The sequence below is a fragment of the Atheta coriaria genome, unplaced genomic scaffold (genome assembly GCF_025399875.1).
Source record: "Atheta coriaria isolate IRGN ID8LTWV9N9 unplaced genomic scaffold, Caltech_Dcor_3.1 hic_scaffold_9_pilon, whole genome shotgun sequence".
NCBI classification, from domain to species: domain Eukaryota; kingdom Metazoa; phylum Arthropoda; class Insecta; order Coleoptera; family Staphylinidae; genus Dalotia; species Dalotia coriaria.
This window is the reverse complement of record NW_027045451.1, coordinates 9,771,670-9,783,943: the sequence shown is the minus strand read 5'-3', so window position 1 is coordinate 9,783,943 and position 12,274 is coordinate 9,771,670. Positions and strand designations below refer to the sequence as shown.

The 12,274-nt window shown below is 35.8% G+C and overlaps 2 long non-coding RNA genes across 2 annotated transcripts; both read right to left on the bottom strand.

Annotated features, from left to right (window-relative positions):
- Positions 1–3,176, bottom strand: LOC135799871 (uncharacterized). Its single transcript, XR_010550078.1, has 3 exons — positions 2,840–3,176; positions 2,570–2,749; positions 1–2,498 (listed from the first exon to the last, which is right to left on the bottom strand). It is a non-coding gene; the product is annotated as an uncharacterized lncRNA (long non-coding RNA).
- A 5,750-nt stretch (positions 3,177–8,926) lies between these two features.
- On the bottom strand, positions 8,927–10,600 carry LOC135799093 (uncharacterized). The gene is made up of 3 exons (XR_010549880.1): positions 10,361–10,600; positions 10,206–10,249; positions 8,927–9,141 (listed from the first exon to the last, which is right to left on the bottom strand). It is a non-coding gene; the product is annotated as an uncharacterized lncRNA (long non-coding RNA).
- Between the last annotated feature and the right edge of the window lie 1,674 nt (positions 10,601–12,274).

Below are 12,274 nucleotides of genomic sequence, written 5' to 3'. Positions count from 1 at the left end.
TCCTCAAAACAGCTCTTTTCTATAGAATAAAATTTGACATTGAGATTCAATCATAGTTATAGTTAAATAGTTGAATTCGAGATGGCGCGCTGAAGTGCATTATTGACAAAACTTTATATGCATAATTTCTTTAAATTAAAATTGCTAATCTTATTGATAGAATTGACTCTTACTACGAGTATGTCTAGAACAAGAGAATAAAAACGAATTACATTTTTATTAAACACTGCCGCAACGAAGTCGCGGGCAACAGCTAGTTTTGAAATAAAAATATGAGTTTTGATATACCTACAATGTGTCCATTGCAACATTTTAATAATTAATTTAAATAAATGTAACAAAGCGTCACAACCTACTTTAAAAAATAATAACGCACTTTAACAATGTAATTTCGCTGTTGACTCGCTCGAATCGATTCGAACAAACAAGAAAACAAAAGCGTCGCCGTATTTACAAAGCAATCGATCTGTGCTTCACTTTGAACACATCAAAGCCCAAACCGAACACGTCGGAATTCACCTAATTTATAAACATTTTCTAACCAACAAAAACCACTTCAAGCACAAGGCAAACAAAGCACCAAAAATCATCAGCAATATACAATACATATCGCTTTACCGTTTCATACATTTTTTCAAAGCCCTATTTTATTTTTATACTTCATCTTCCTTTGCGTCCTTCTTTTAGTATTTTAGTATGTCTTTAGTATCCCATCCCTTCAATGTGTGTTTTATTCCTTTGCTTTGCTATTTACCAGATACATCAGTTTATGTTTTTTTGTGTCGCGAGTCTAGACTGTCGGCGAACGTCGACGGACGCAAATATCGATATATTCGACTGTTTGCATCTTTTCAAACATTCAAACACCATTCCGACGCACGGCCGGCACGACGTTCAAACGTGCAAACATTCAAACACGCGAATGTGTTTTCGATATTTGCTTGCCGATCTCGAATAGTCTCCTCACATCTCTCTAACAATCTCGTTTGCGTTAACGTTGAATGACGTTTAAATATACAGTCTTTTATTTTTTCAGACGACAAGCAAAAAAAGATGAGGGATGTTTTTTTTTTTGTGTTAAGATACTTCAGAGTATTCTGTTTTCATTTGAGTTTGCTTTGACTGTAACTAAACTTATTTCAATATAACCAACGTATAAAAAAAGTATCATAAGTAGATATATTACTGGTCAAATAAGGTTTTCATCTTTTCTCATATAATTTCTGGTTTTTCTTGTTATTCTTTCTGGTATTATTGTATAATATTTTTTTCAGGCGATTTTAATAAAATAACTTATTTTTAAGTAAACAAATGAAGAGAAGGCTACGGAATGCGTAGAATAATACTTTTAAACACTTGAAAAAATCAATAATTTGAATTGGATCTTAATAGTATCAGCTCAATTAGACAATTAGTAGTTTGTGCCTTGAAAATCTACAGAACTGATTGTTAAAACAGTTTTCCTACTTTCACCTTTAAAGCGTCACTTTTTCCATGGTTTCGTGGCCCGAAAAGTAGTACTTTAGTCACCACCGGCCAGGACCGTGAGTAAAACTTACTCCCATGTATTTATAACCTTACATTTCCCTGTAGTATGCGAACAAAGTTCGAAGTTTTAAAATACGATAGTTTAAACGTCGCTCAATGTTGTTAAACTTACAAAAAGGCAAATGTAAGTATTCACATAAATAAACCTGAGCAACTCAAAGAAAAAAACGCTCCGTAATGAAAAGTGTGATAAGATTAAGTGTCACTTTTTGCACACTGTATGTCTACCATCCATTTTTTGTCCGCTTTCGATACTTTTACTTTCGTCACGATATACTACGCTCTATTGGCTTAGTTTCTTTGCTTTCCTAATACTCTAATGTGTTTGGATAGAAATATACACTCACTCGTTGATGTGTGACCTAAAAAAAAGTTCTCTTTTTATATTACCACTGCGAGAGTCGCCGAAATACGACACACGCACAAAAACAGATAGGGAATAAAAATCCGAGGATCAAGTTCGGGCGCAAACTGAGCAAATAATAAGCGACAAAGTGTCGAAGTCTCGCCGATAATTGAATCAACAGCCTGGTCTGGCAAAACGATTCGGTTGTCTGCGGGGGCTGAACACTAAACCAAAACTTTATCATCACTTAGAAAACATGAAAACAATCACAACATAAATATCAATAACATCTTTATAAATAAGATGTTTGTGTAGGCAACTTCTTAAGAAGTCATTAACTAATAAAGTTACACTCTGAGACGATTTTTGCTATTTAAAATAGCATCCAGCTGTAAATGCACCAAAGATGCAACACTTTACCATTAAAATAACTGAATAATGCAGCGTTGTACATTTCCCACGGCTATTCACGCTGAAGTCACTCAAAATAATTGCATTCTGCATAATTTCTTCATTACAGAACTTTATAAAACAACTGCTCCTAATTGTCTCATTTTTGAATCACAAGTAGACTTCACTGACAGGTTGTGGATAATTCTTGACACTAAAACATAAGAATATCAGTTAGATTTGACTGAAATATATAAATTCATATAGACAGAAACAATGTATTACCTGAAGGTTGATTAGAACTAGTATAACATTTAATCACTTGCAGGTTCAAACTGATTCTCCGTAGTAACAATGCACTTAACTTACGGTTCACCACTAAGTAATAACTCAGAGGTTTGTTACAAACATCCATTAACACTCGATAACTTTAATTATGCATCACATGATTTCCAACTGGAAATTCTGTATAAATGTCGGTTAATATTACATAACCTATTCACATTCAAACGCCAAAATCATCAAAAATCATGAAAATAAGAATGCAGTATTTACCAGTTATACTTCTTCGAATTCTAAACAACACATTTAGCACTTTATATGTGATATGCAACGATTAACAACGATATTTAAGTCGAAATACCAAACCTCATACGAAAGAACACGCTAGACGCCAATACGAATACGAATACCGCATGGTGCACACCGTATGCAGTTTTGCTGAGTCGTACGACCTTGAATGCGAATGTAACGCACAGTTAACATACTTGCAGCATTAACGGTTTGAAAAGTAATCTTATTTACATTTTAAAACGCAGAACTCAAATGAAAAGATGCTCAGTAACACAAAGAAAATTATAAAAGACACCACGGTTAACAGGAAACGTGCAAAAGCCATCACTACGGCCATTACCATTCGCAGCGCCCCCAGGCGACGGCGTGCAAAACTAAAAAGTACTGACGGAGTCAATTCAGCAACTAATATTCAAATCACTTGTAGTTATAAAGAAATTCAAACTGTTTCTGAAACGTAGAATTTATTGGTTTAAAGATGAGAACTAACTATTTATAGTTTAATCAATAGACACTATTCAGAATTGACATCTACGTGCTAAATACATCAACAAAAGTCAATAAATCAACGATTTTATTTGAAAATATACATCCGGCTTCATATAAAATCAAAAACTTGTAAAAACTTAGTAAAACTTCTAAAGCGCGTAAGAATTAAGCCGTTAATGCAATATTCGACTTGATTAATATTTTTACGACGCTATTCTTCCGCATTTTCGTAGCGGTTGCACCATGCGCTCCGCCACCCACCGCCAAACTCGTAAACTAATATAATATTATATTATAATATAAAAAAGACAAGTGAGCAATTAAAAGTTATAAAACTCGCTCGGGCGGATGCTCGAAAAACGACTCCTCTTTCATGCTCGCTTGGTTGCCTGCGCGCTCGCGCTGTCGTCGAATGGCGCGCAATAAAAAAACTTTCACCAGCCTCTCCCCCAACGCAACCCGCGACTCCAAGCAGCTAGTTGAAACTTTTTTATTATGGACGCTCGCTCGCGTCTTCTCCGCGGGCCATAATTTTGATTTTACGACGCCTTAATTCTTAATTCTTATTTCACCGCCGCCGCCGTAGCGAAAAACGACCAAATCATCGGCGTAATTATGCTGGAGGGATTAAACGACGCACATCAAATTGTTTAAATTGCCACCAGATGTCGCCGCGAATACAATTACTAGATTTTATTGCAGTGCACAACTAACGCCATCTCTAGGCAACAAATAGCCGTGAATTTAATTCAGTTGTAGTAAAGCATCAAATCATCGCGTTAAATCAGTGCAGTTTTATATTTATTGTGTTTATCTGGTTTTTACGCTTGGTTTATAAAGAATTATGACCATTGGAAGGGTGCGTCGCGCCCCTTTGCAGCAGCCACCCCTATTATGTCCACACTCGAGTTTATCGCCGCAGCATTGCAAACCGTTGCAGTAATAACGCCTATGTTGCGGTCGCGTTACATTCGCCTTGATTACGCCACCCCCAATGCACAACCCCTAATGCAGCTAAAGCACCCTTACCCTTCCAACCCAATGCCTTCCACCCACAAATGCTATCGATGAAGATGTCGAAGGGAAAGTTATCCCGGATGCAACCACAATACGCCCGAAACGAAGGACGCAGGACGAAGACGCAGGACCAAGATGGAGATGGAAACAAAGATAATATTGTGTCCTCGCAACTGAGTTAATGCAATAATGATGCAACCGATACTCGTCGCGGATGCACTCTAACGATGCGCGCCGAATAAGACGGATTGCAATCGCAATCCAAGGAGGTGGAGGGTTGGGGGTGGAATCATCCCCCTCTTGGAATGCAATCGAGTGGAAACGTATAATTAAACTTTCCAAAGAAAATTGAAATACTATACTCAATTACAATCCAGACAGTAATCCCTACTATAATATTATAAATGCGAAAGTCCTGATGTTTGTTACACTTTCACGCAAAAACTACTTAACCGATCATCATGAAAATTTGTACACATATTCTTAATGGTCCCCGAATGGTTATAGACTACTTTTTATTTAATAAAAAAAATGATTTTTTAAATAAAATAAAGAAATTGTTTAGCCAATGATACCTCTGCATCTGGCTATTTGACTACTTTAACGCCATCTAGCATTCCAGCAATAAAGCTCAAACCTAAGGTACTATAGTACCATCACACTGTATTATCACACTGTATTACCGACAGCTACGTCAACATCAAATCCAATTGACTACACTATGGAGGCTGTACACTATACTTCCATAGACTATACTTTCAGCCATTTTAAACTTCCCGCCATTCTACTTCATTGTTACTTCTTCTGTGACTACAGACGCGTACGGAAGCAACTTCATTATTTTAGATATTCGCGAGCGAAGCCGCGGGTTAAAGCTAGTGAATCAATACAAACTTTTGTCTTACATAACTCCGAACACACTGTATATTCAGGGGTAGTTTTCCTGTGGAGTGGTCATTTCACACACTTGGGTAAACGTATGATATTTTTTTAGTGTTGAGGGATTAGGGAGCGTTTTGGGGTAAGTGACCCCTAAATACACCCTAAATATCGATGGGCTTCGAATATGGGTGAAATCATCCCTTTTGCGGCAATCCTTGAGCCTAAACACATTCCAAACTTACTCACCCTTGAAATCATTCGGAATCAATGCGTGGATTATTGTGAACCTGCGCAAACTACCCTCGGTTAAATAAAACTACCCCTAAATTTTGAGGGTATAAATAGTTTTATTGCATTATTTGTTATTCAAATTGCAATTTAGTTATTTGGTCTGCGATTGGGATGTTTGCGCGTGACTAATTTTACTACCATCGTTTGCCGCCCTGGAATTACGCGTTGATTATTAATTGGCATCGAGGCAAATTGTGCGTTAATCAGCGACACGCCTGTCATTTTACTCTCTTTTGACAATTACGTTTGTAATTACACAAATATACAATGTGTTTTGATAGAATAACCTCAAATATTACTTATAAATAAAAATTAAACTTTCATCCCTTATTTTACACGCTTAAAATATTATTTTTAGGATAAAAAGTAGTCTATGTTATTTTCCATAGTCCAATCTGTAACTCTACCAAAATTTACCATGATTGGTTATCTGGTTAAGTCGTAAAACGAACACATACAAACAAAATCAAATAAAATTGCATTTAAATTTATGAAATAAATATTATATTGTGATTATAATGTTTTAGTTACTTTTTAGTACTCGGCCGTAGAGTAGATACGTTAGTTTGTATTTTTATGGCCGATGTTAATGGTTCATATACAATGTGTTTTATGACCCTTGACTAAAAAATAAGTAATGAGTGCATCCATCGTGCGTCGTTTTAATAAACGCGAGGCGCGGGAGCTGCATTTGTGGGTGTGAGTAGTTTGGGGCGGCAGCGGCGGCGGCAATGGCTTCAGCGAGCTGGCGCGCGTCCCGCGACCGTTTTATTGAATTTTAATGGCCGCATCAAGCTGCATCGAGGCGGCTTTGTCCTGGAAAAGTCCTTTCGGCGCACGTCCTTGTCGGCGCAATCTCGCCGCCGCCGCCGCTGCCGCCTGCTTGCAACTTGCAGCTTCGTGAAGGCAAACTATGCAAATGGTAAATAAATGGTGCAACATCTTCAAAACACTGCTGTTGTAAATATACAATGTGGTTAAAGTTAATTATTAAAAAAATCGACAATTCAAGTTTTTATAATTTATTATGTAAATAGTTAGTGATAATTAAAAAAGAAATGTTTATTACATTTTTATATGTGAGAGTGCAAAATGTAATTTTACGCACTTGTGCGGAAAAGTCCAACTTTACGCACGCAGAAAAAATGTGTTTCTTGTTTTTTGACTGTCTAACAATTGTAATTTAAGTACAAGTGCTTAAAATATAATTTTATATTTGTATATACAATGTGTTCAAAGTTAATTTAGTAGAAAAAAATCATTTTAAACATTGGGTGGTTGAAAAAGCTTAAATTTGTGATGCGCTGTGCAGCAGTAAAACAAATTTATTTGCGCTTTGCTTGGCTACAGTTCACGCGGACTTCTCGGCGTCGCCGGCAAAACTGGCCAGGAAAACTGGAAAACTAAAGGACTCGGCTCGTAATAATTCACCAAAGGGTCACATAATAGACACAAAAAGCGTTTCCCCTCATGGCCATTCCTCTCATACCGGTTTTTTTCCCACCCCTCATCCTCATGACTTTTTCCAACTATCCGCCATTTTGTATTTTTTCACAATTCACATTTTTTACATTTCGCAAAAGTTTTCTTTTTCAGTATTCATGCTTACGGTAAAAGTTTAATATCACTGTCTGCATCGTCTCGCCGACGACAATCGCAATTATCCTGCGAGTCAGACCTCGAAATTCATCGTCGTCGATAAAAGGACGAAAACGTCCAGGGGCGATAAAACGTAATAAGTCCTAATAAGTTTGATATCTTGATGCCTTTCTAATGAAATAAAAAGCGGAGTTTTTATGTGCAATTGCTCCGCGCAAACGTCAGGACATCAGGACGAAAAGGATGACGTCAAAAAAACACAGCGAATATATAAAAATAATAAAAAGAACAAGAGTCGTTCGGTCCTTCAGTTAAACGATTAAATGCTTTATGTCTGCGAGCGTCGGCGAAAGACAAAAGCGGGCTAACAAGGACAAAAAAAGGACGAGGAAAAAAGTTTTAAACTCCTGAGCATTAAAAAACGTGTTTTTAGCTTTCAAACAAATTACAAAACACCGGCTATCCTTGGGATTTATTTTTACACAAAACTAAACACATTGTATATAAATAACTACAAAACAATAAAAAAAATTCAAAATTTTGTTAAAAAATTGAATATACAATGTGTTTAATGCCATCATTATTTATTTTTGACCAAACTAAACACACTGTACATAAATAACTACAAAACAATAAAAAAATGTCAAAATTTTGTTAAAAAAATTAAATATACAATGTGTTTAATGCCATCATTATTTATTTTTGACCAAACTAAACATACTGTATATAAATAACTACAAAACAATAAAAAAATGTCAAAATTTTGTTAAAAAATTAAATATACAATGTGTTTAATGCCATCAATATTTATTTTTGACCAAACTACACTGTACATAAATAACTACAAAACAATAAAAAAATGTCAAAATTTTGTTAAAAAATAAAATATACAATGTGTTAAATTGCATCAATATTTATTTTTGACAAAACTAAACATTCTGTATATAAATAACTTTAAAAATATCAAATTTCTATAAAAAATAATGTTAAAATAATAAAATATACAATGTGTTTATTTTATTTTATTTTATTTTGGAGATATATTGGTATTGTTTGATTATTGTTAGTGTGTGAGATCATCTCGTCCTTTGCACGGTCGGCGCGTAGGTGCAAAGGATGCAAAGTTAATCCAGATTGATGTGGGCCGATGCGTGCAGGATGGACGTGCGATCGGCTAACTGAATTACGCGCCCGGTTTATGCGGCTCTAATTTATCGTCCTGTAGAATCGTCGGCGGCGCGCGTATCCTTCGCACTTTTCAATCCGCCGCCTCCGGGGGCCGCCCGCCCGCCAGTCGGGACTTACATATTGAAATTTATGTGTTTTGTTATAAATACCGCGTTAATTAATGACCCATTCTTTTCTGCGGCCGACTGGAATTCAATCAAAGGAAAACAAACAGGTATACAGGAAAAACAGGACAAAAAATAGAATAAACAAAATATAAACTCTAGGTGTAATGAATACATTAGACTATTTTTTTAATTACAAGATTATTTGTAATTTTTTACGCACTAGAATAAAAAATATGACTAATAGTATTTTAAGAATTAAGTGGCTAAACAGGGACTTTACTCACCAAATTGATTGAGAGCGAGCGTAGTGAGCGTTTAAGCAAGCGAGTGTCAAATCAGAATCAAAATTTCAAAATTCCAATTATTTCAAAAGTGGTATTTGCTGAAAAAAGATTTCATCATAAAAAAGCAAAAGATTTCTGTCTTTTTTATGTCAAATGTTGTTTTCATTTAATTTTGTAAATAGGGCTTAAGCGGTTAATGTTAGTAAAAAAAGTTACTTAAATAATCATTGTAGAATTAAATTATCTATCAGAATTTGCAAACAGAATTTAAAAATTCAAACTATTAATTTTCAACATAAAAAAGAGACAGTCCCCAGCTTCTCATTATATCAGACTTCAGCAAGCTATTCTAAATCATATATGATTATTCACATACATCGAAAGTGGATCCATCATAGGAGTCAGTCAATTGAATATCAAACCATAACTGCAACAAAAATTATTGATAGAAATTTGTATTCTTTTCATGGCGTTTTTGAAGAAGTTCTAAGCAGTTTTAAGGGTAGTCGCATTAGGTATAAAACAGAATGTTAATTTCAGAAAATAAATTAAAATAGTGTTACCAAATATCTGAAAACAAACAGCAGCATAACAAAACCATCTGAAAAAAATAATTCAAAAGGGAAAATGGGGATTTTTTTTTCAATCGCGAATATCTCGTAAACTAAAAGAGATAATTAAGATCTGATCGAAGCGTCTTAATCTACGGACTATTTTCTATCAGATAGGATAGATAAAACGGAAATTTGAGAGACAAAATTTTAAGTCTTAAGAAAAAATTGCCAAAGGGGGGGTGCTTGATACTTTTTTTCGACGATTTTTGATAATTAATATCTCTTAAACTAAAAGCGATAGCTGCCAACGAATCATTGATTATGAAAGATTGGAAAATTCTCTATCAGATCAAAATATAAAATAATTATATTCCCTACAGTAAAAGGTCGAAAAACGCGACTAAAGTGCTAAAAAGTGACATTTTGCATATTTTGCCCATTTTATTCAAACGCGAATATCTCTTAATCTAAAAGAGATAAATAAGATCTGATCGCAGCGTCTTAATCTCCGGACTATTCTCTATCAGATAGGATAGTTAAAAGGGAAATTTGAGAGACAAAATTTTAAGTTTTAAGAAATACATTGCCAAGGGGGGGTGCTTGATACTTTTTTTCGACGATTTTCAAAAATTCATATCTCTTAAACTAAAACCGATAGCGACCAACGGATTACAAGTAATGAAAAATAGAAAAATTCTGCATTAGATACGAATTTAAAATAATTTATTTTCGTGGGATAAAAGGACCAAAAACGTGACTAAATGTGCAATTTTTCTTTTTTTGCCCTTTTTTGAATTGCGAATATCTTCTAATTGTGTCCGACCGTGCCGCTCATTTAATTTATGTCACAGGTAGGTAGTACGTGATAAATAAAAAACTTGAATATAAACAGCAAATGTAAATTTGACCGAAAAATATAATTGAATTATAAACTTACCAGTGTACAGCTTATCGGACTGCCAGGCACAACGAGTGCTGTAACTAAACGAGAACATAAATTAAAACAAAAATCTTTCATACAATTGAATTATGATATAATTAGCAATCAACACAAAATAAACAATCCGTGCTGCTTAGTTAAAAAATACTTACACGAGCCTGATGGATCTTTCTTAATGATGAGAAGCAACATGGGGACGACATATATCCGATTAATTTAGTAACCGACACCAAACACAACGCCGAGTGAAGAATGTAATCAAATTCACTATCACGAGACTTATTATAGTCGCAAAGTAGAAATAAATAGTCGATTGATCGTCGAGTGTGACACAAATATAGAATATTGAAGTCAGAATAAACGATACAAGTCTCTCAAAACACGACTGGATTAACCAGCGACCGGCACAAAACTGGCTGCTATCCACCGATAGTGCGTGCCGAAACTGCGTAAACAACGACGGGACAGTATATGATAAGAAAGCAAGAGGTTCGCAAGGACGGCGCGTCGAAGGCACGCGACCGTGTGCGCGAGTTTGCAATAGGCACATTACCTGTGATCTAAACAAAACTAGACTTCGCTGCATGCAGCAAGTTGATGTGGCGCTAGGAGACAGCGCCCGGAGACACATGCGTTAAAAACGTTGTTTACACCGAATCGCAGATAACAGTATTGTATACAAAACTATTCTCGTGCCCACGTTTGTAGATAAATATAAAAATAAGCCGTATAACTCGATTTTATGATTTTTAGTGCATCCTAGTGCCATCTATGAATGCGACAGACACTAGTCCCATAATTTGGACTATTATAATAAATAATTAATGTTCCCACGTGTTTCCACTTTTGTATGCAGTACATATTGTCAATTAACATGTAGAGCGTCTCTTAAACTATACATGAACTTTAGAAACGCACAAAATGTGTATCAGTTCACGAGATACAAGTTGTTATCTAAAGAAACTTTTTGAAAAATGTCGCTTTGTAAGTCATTTTTAGAACACTTGTAGAAAGTTGAAAGGGTCGAGAAAATGCGTAAGTTATTAAGAAACTTTTAAGTATTATATGAGTACAAGATGTTTACTCCATTGGTACAAGATATATGATTTGTTTTTCTGGCAAAGTGATATTTCCTTCCATGATCATCTTTTACCCAAAATTAACACATTGTCAAGAGTCTAGAACGAATCGCAAAGTCTTTATCTACGGACAATTTTCTATAAAATTTAGAAATTTATGAATTGAAATTTTAATTCATAAGAAAAAGTGTGCAAATGGGAGTCAGCTATACAATCATCCACGTACGGTGCTCTGAACACGAGTCACTTCTACCGCTACCCTCCTACGGTGCCCTGAATGCAAGTCACTTCTACCGCTGCCATCGTACGGTACCATAAATACGAGTCATTTATACCGCTGCTCTTGTACGGTGCCCTGAACACGAGTAACTTCTACCGCTACCCTTGTACGGTGCTCTGAACGGGAGTCACTTCTACTGCTACCCTCAAACGGTACCCTGAATACGAGTCACTTCTACCGCTGCTCTTCTACGGTGCTCTGAACGGGAGTCATTTCTACCGCTACCCTCGTACGGTGCCCTGAATACGAGTCTCTTCTACCGCTGCTCTTCTACGGTGTCCTGAACACGAGTCATTTCTCTCGCTACCCTCGTACGGTGCCCTGAATACGTAATATATATAATATATAATACAACATGCAAGCTTGTAATTTTCATATATTGCTGAAAACTATTACTTTGACTAAACCATAATTAATTTACAACTTCTTAACTTTAACAACACATCTAATAGTTTTCAACATCACCAACACTAGAATTTTGAGGTTATTTGTACGTTTATTAGTTAAATTTGAAAATTAATCGTAAAATCGTAGTAATGACCGGTTAAGGCGCATGCTATCAGCGGGACGGCGCGATCCGGTTTCACACGGCGGCTGCGAGCACTTGGAGGCGGCCGGAAAACAAGGCACCCGCCACCGCCGTCCCCCGACGCCCGCGCAATGTACATTTGCATGCCAATGCTGCATTACGATTACGGGTGGCTCGT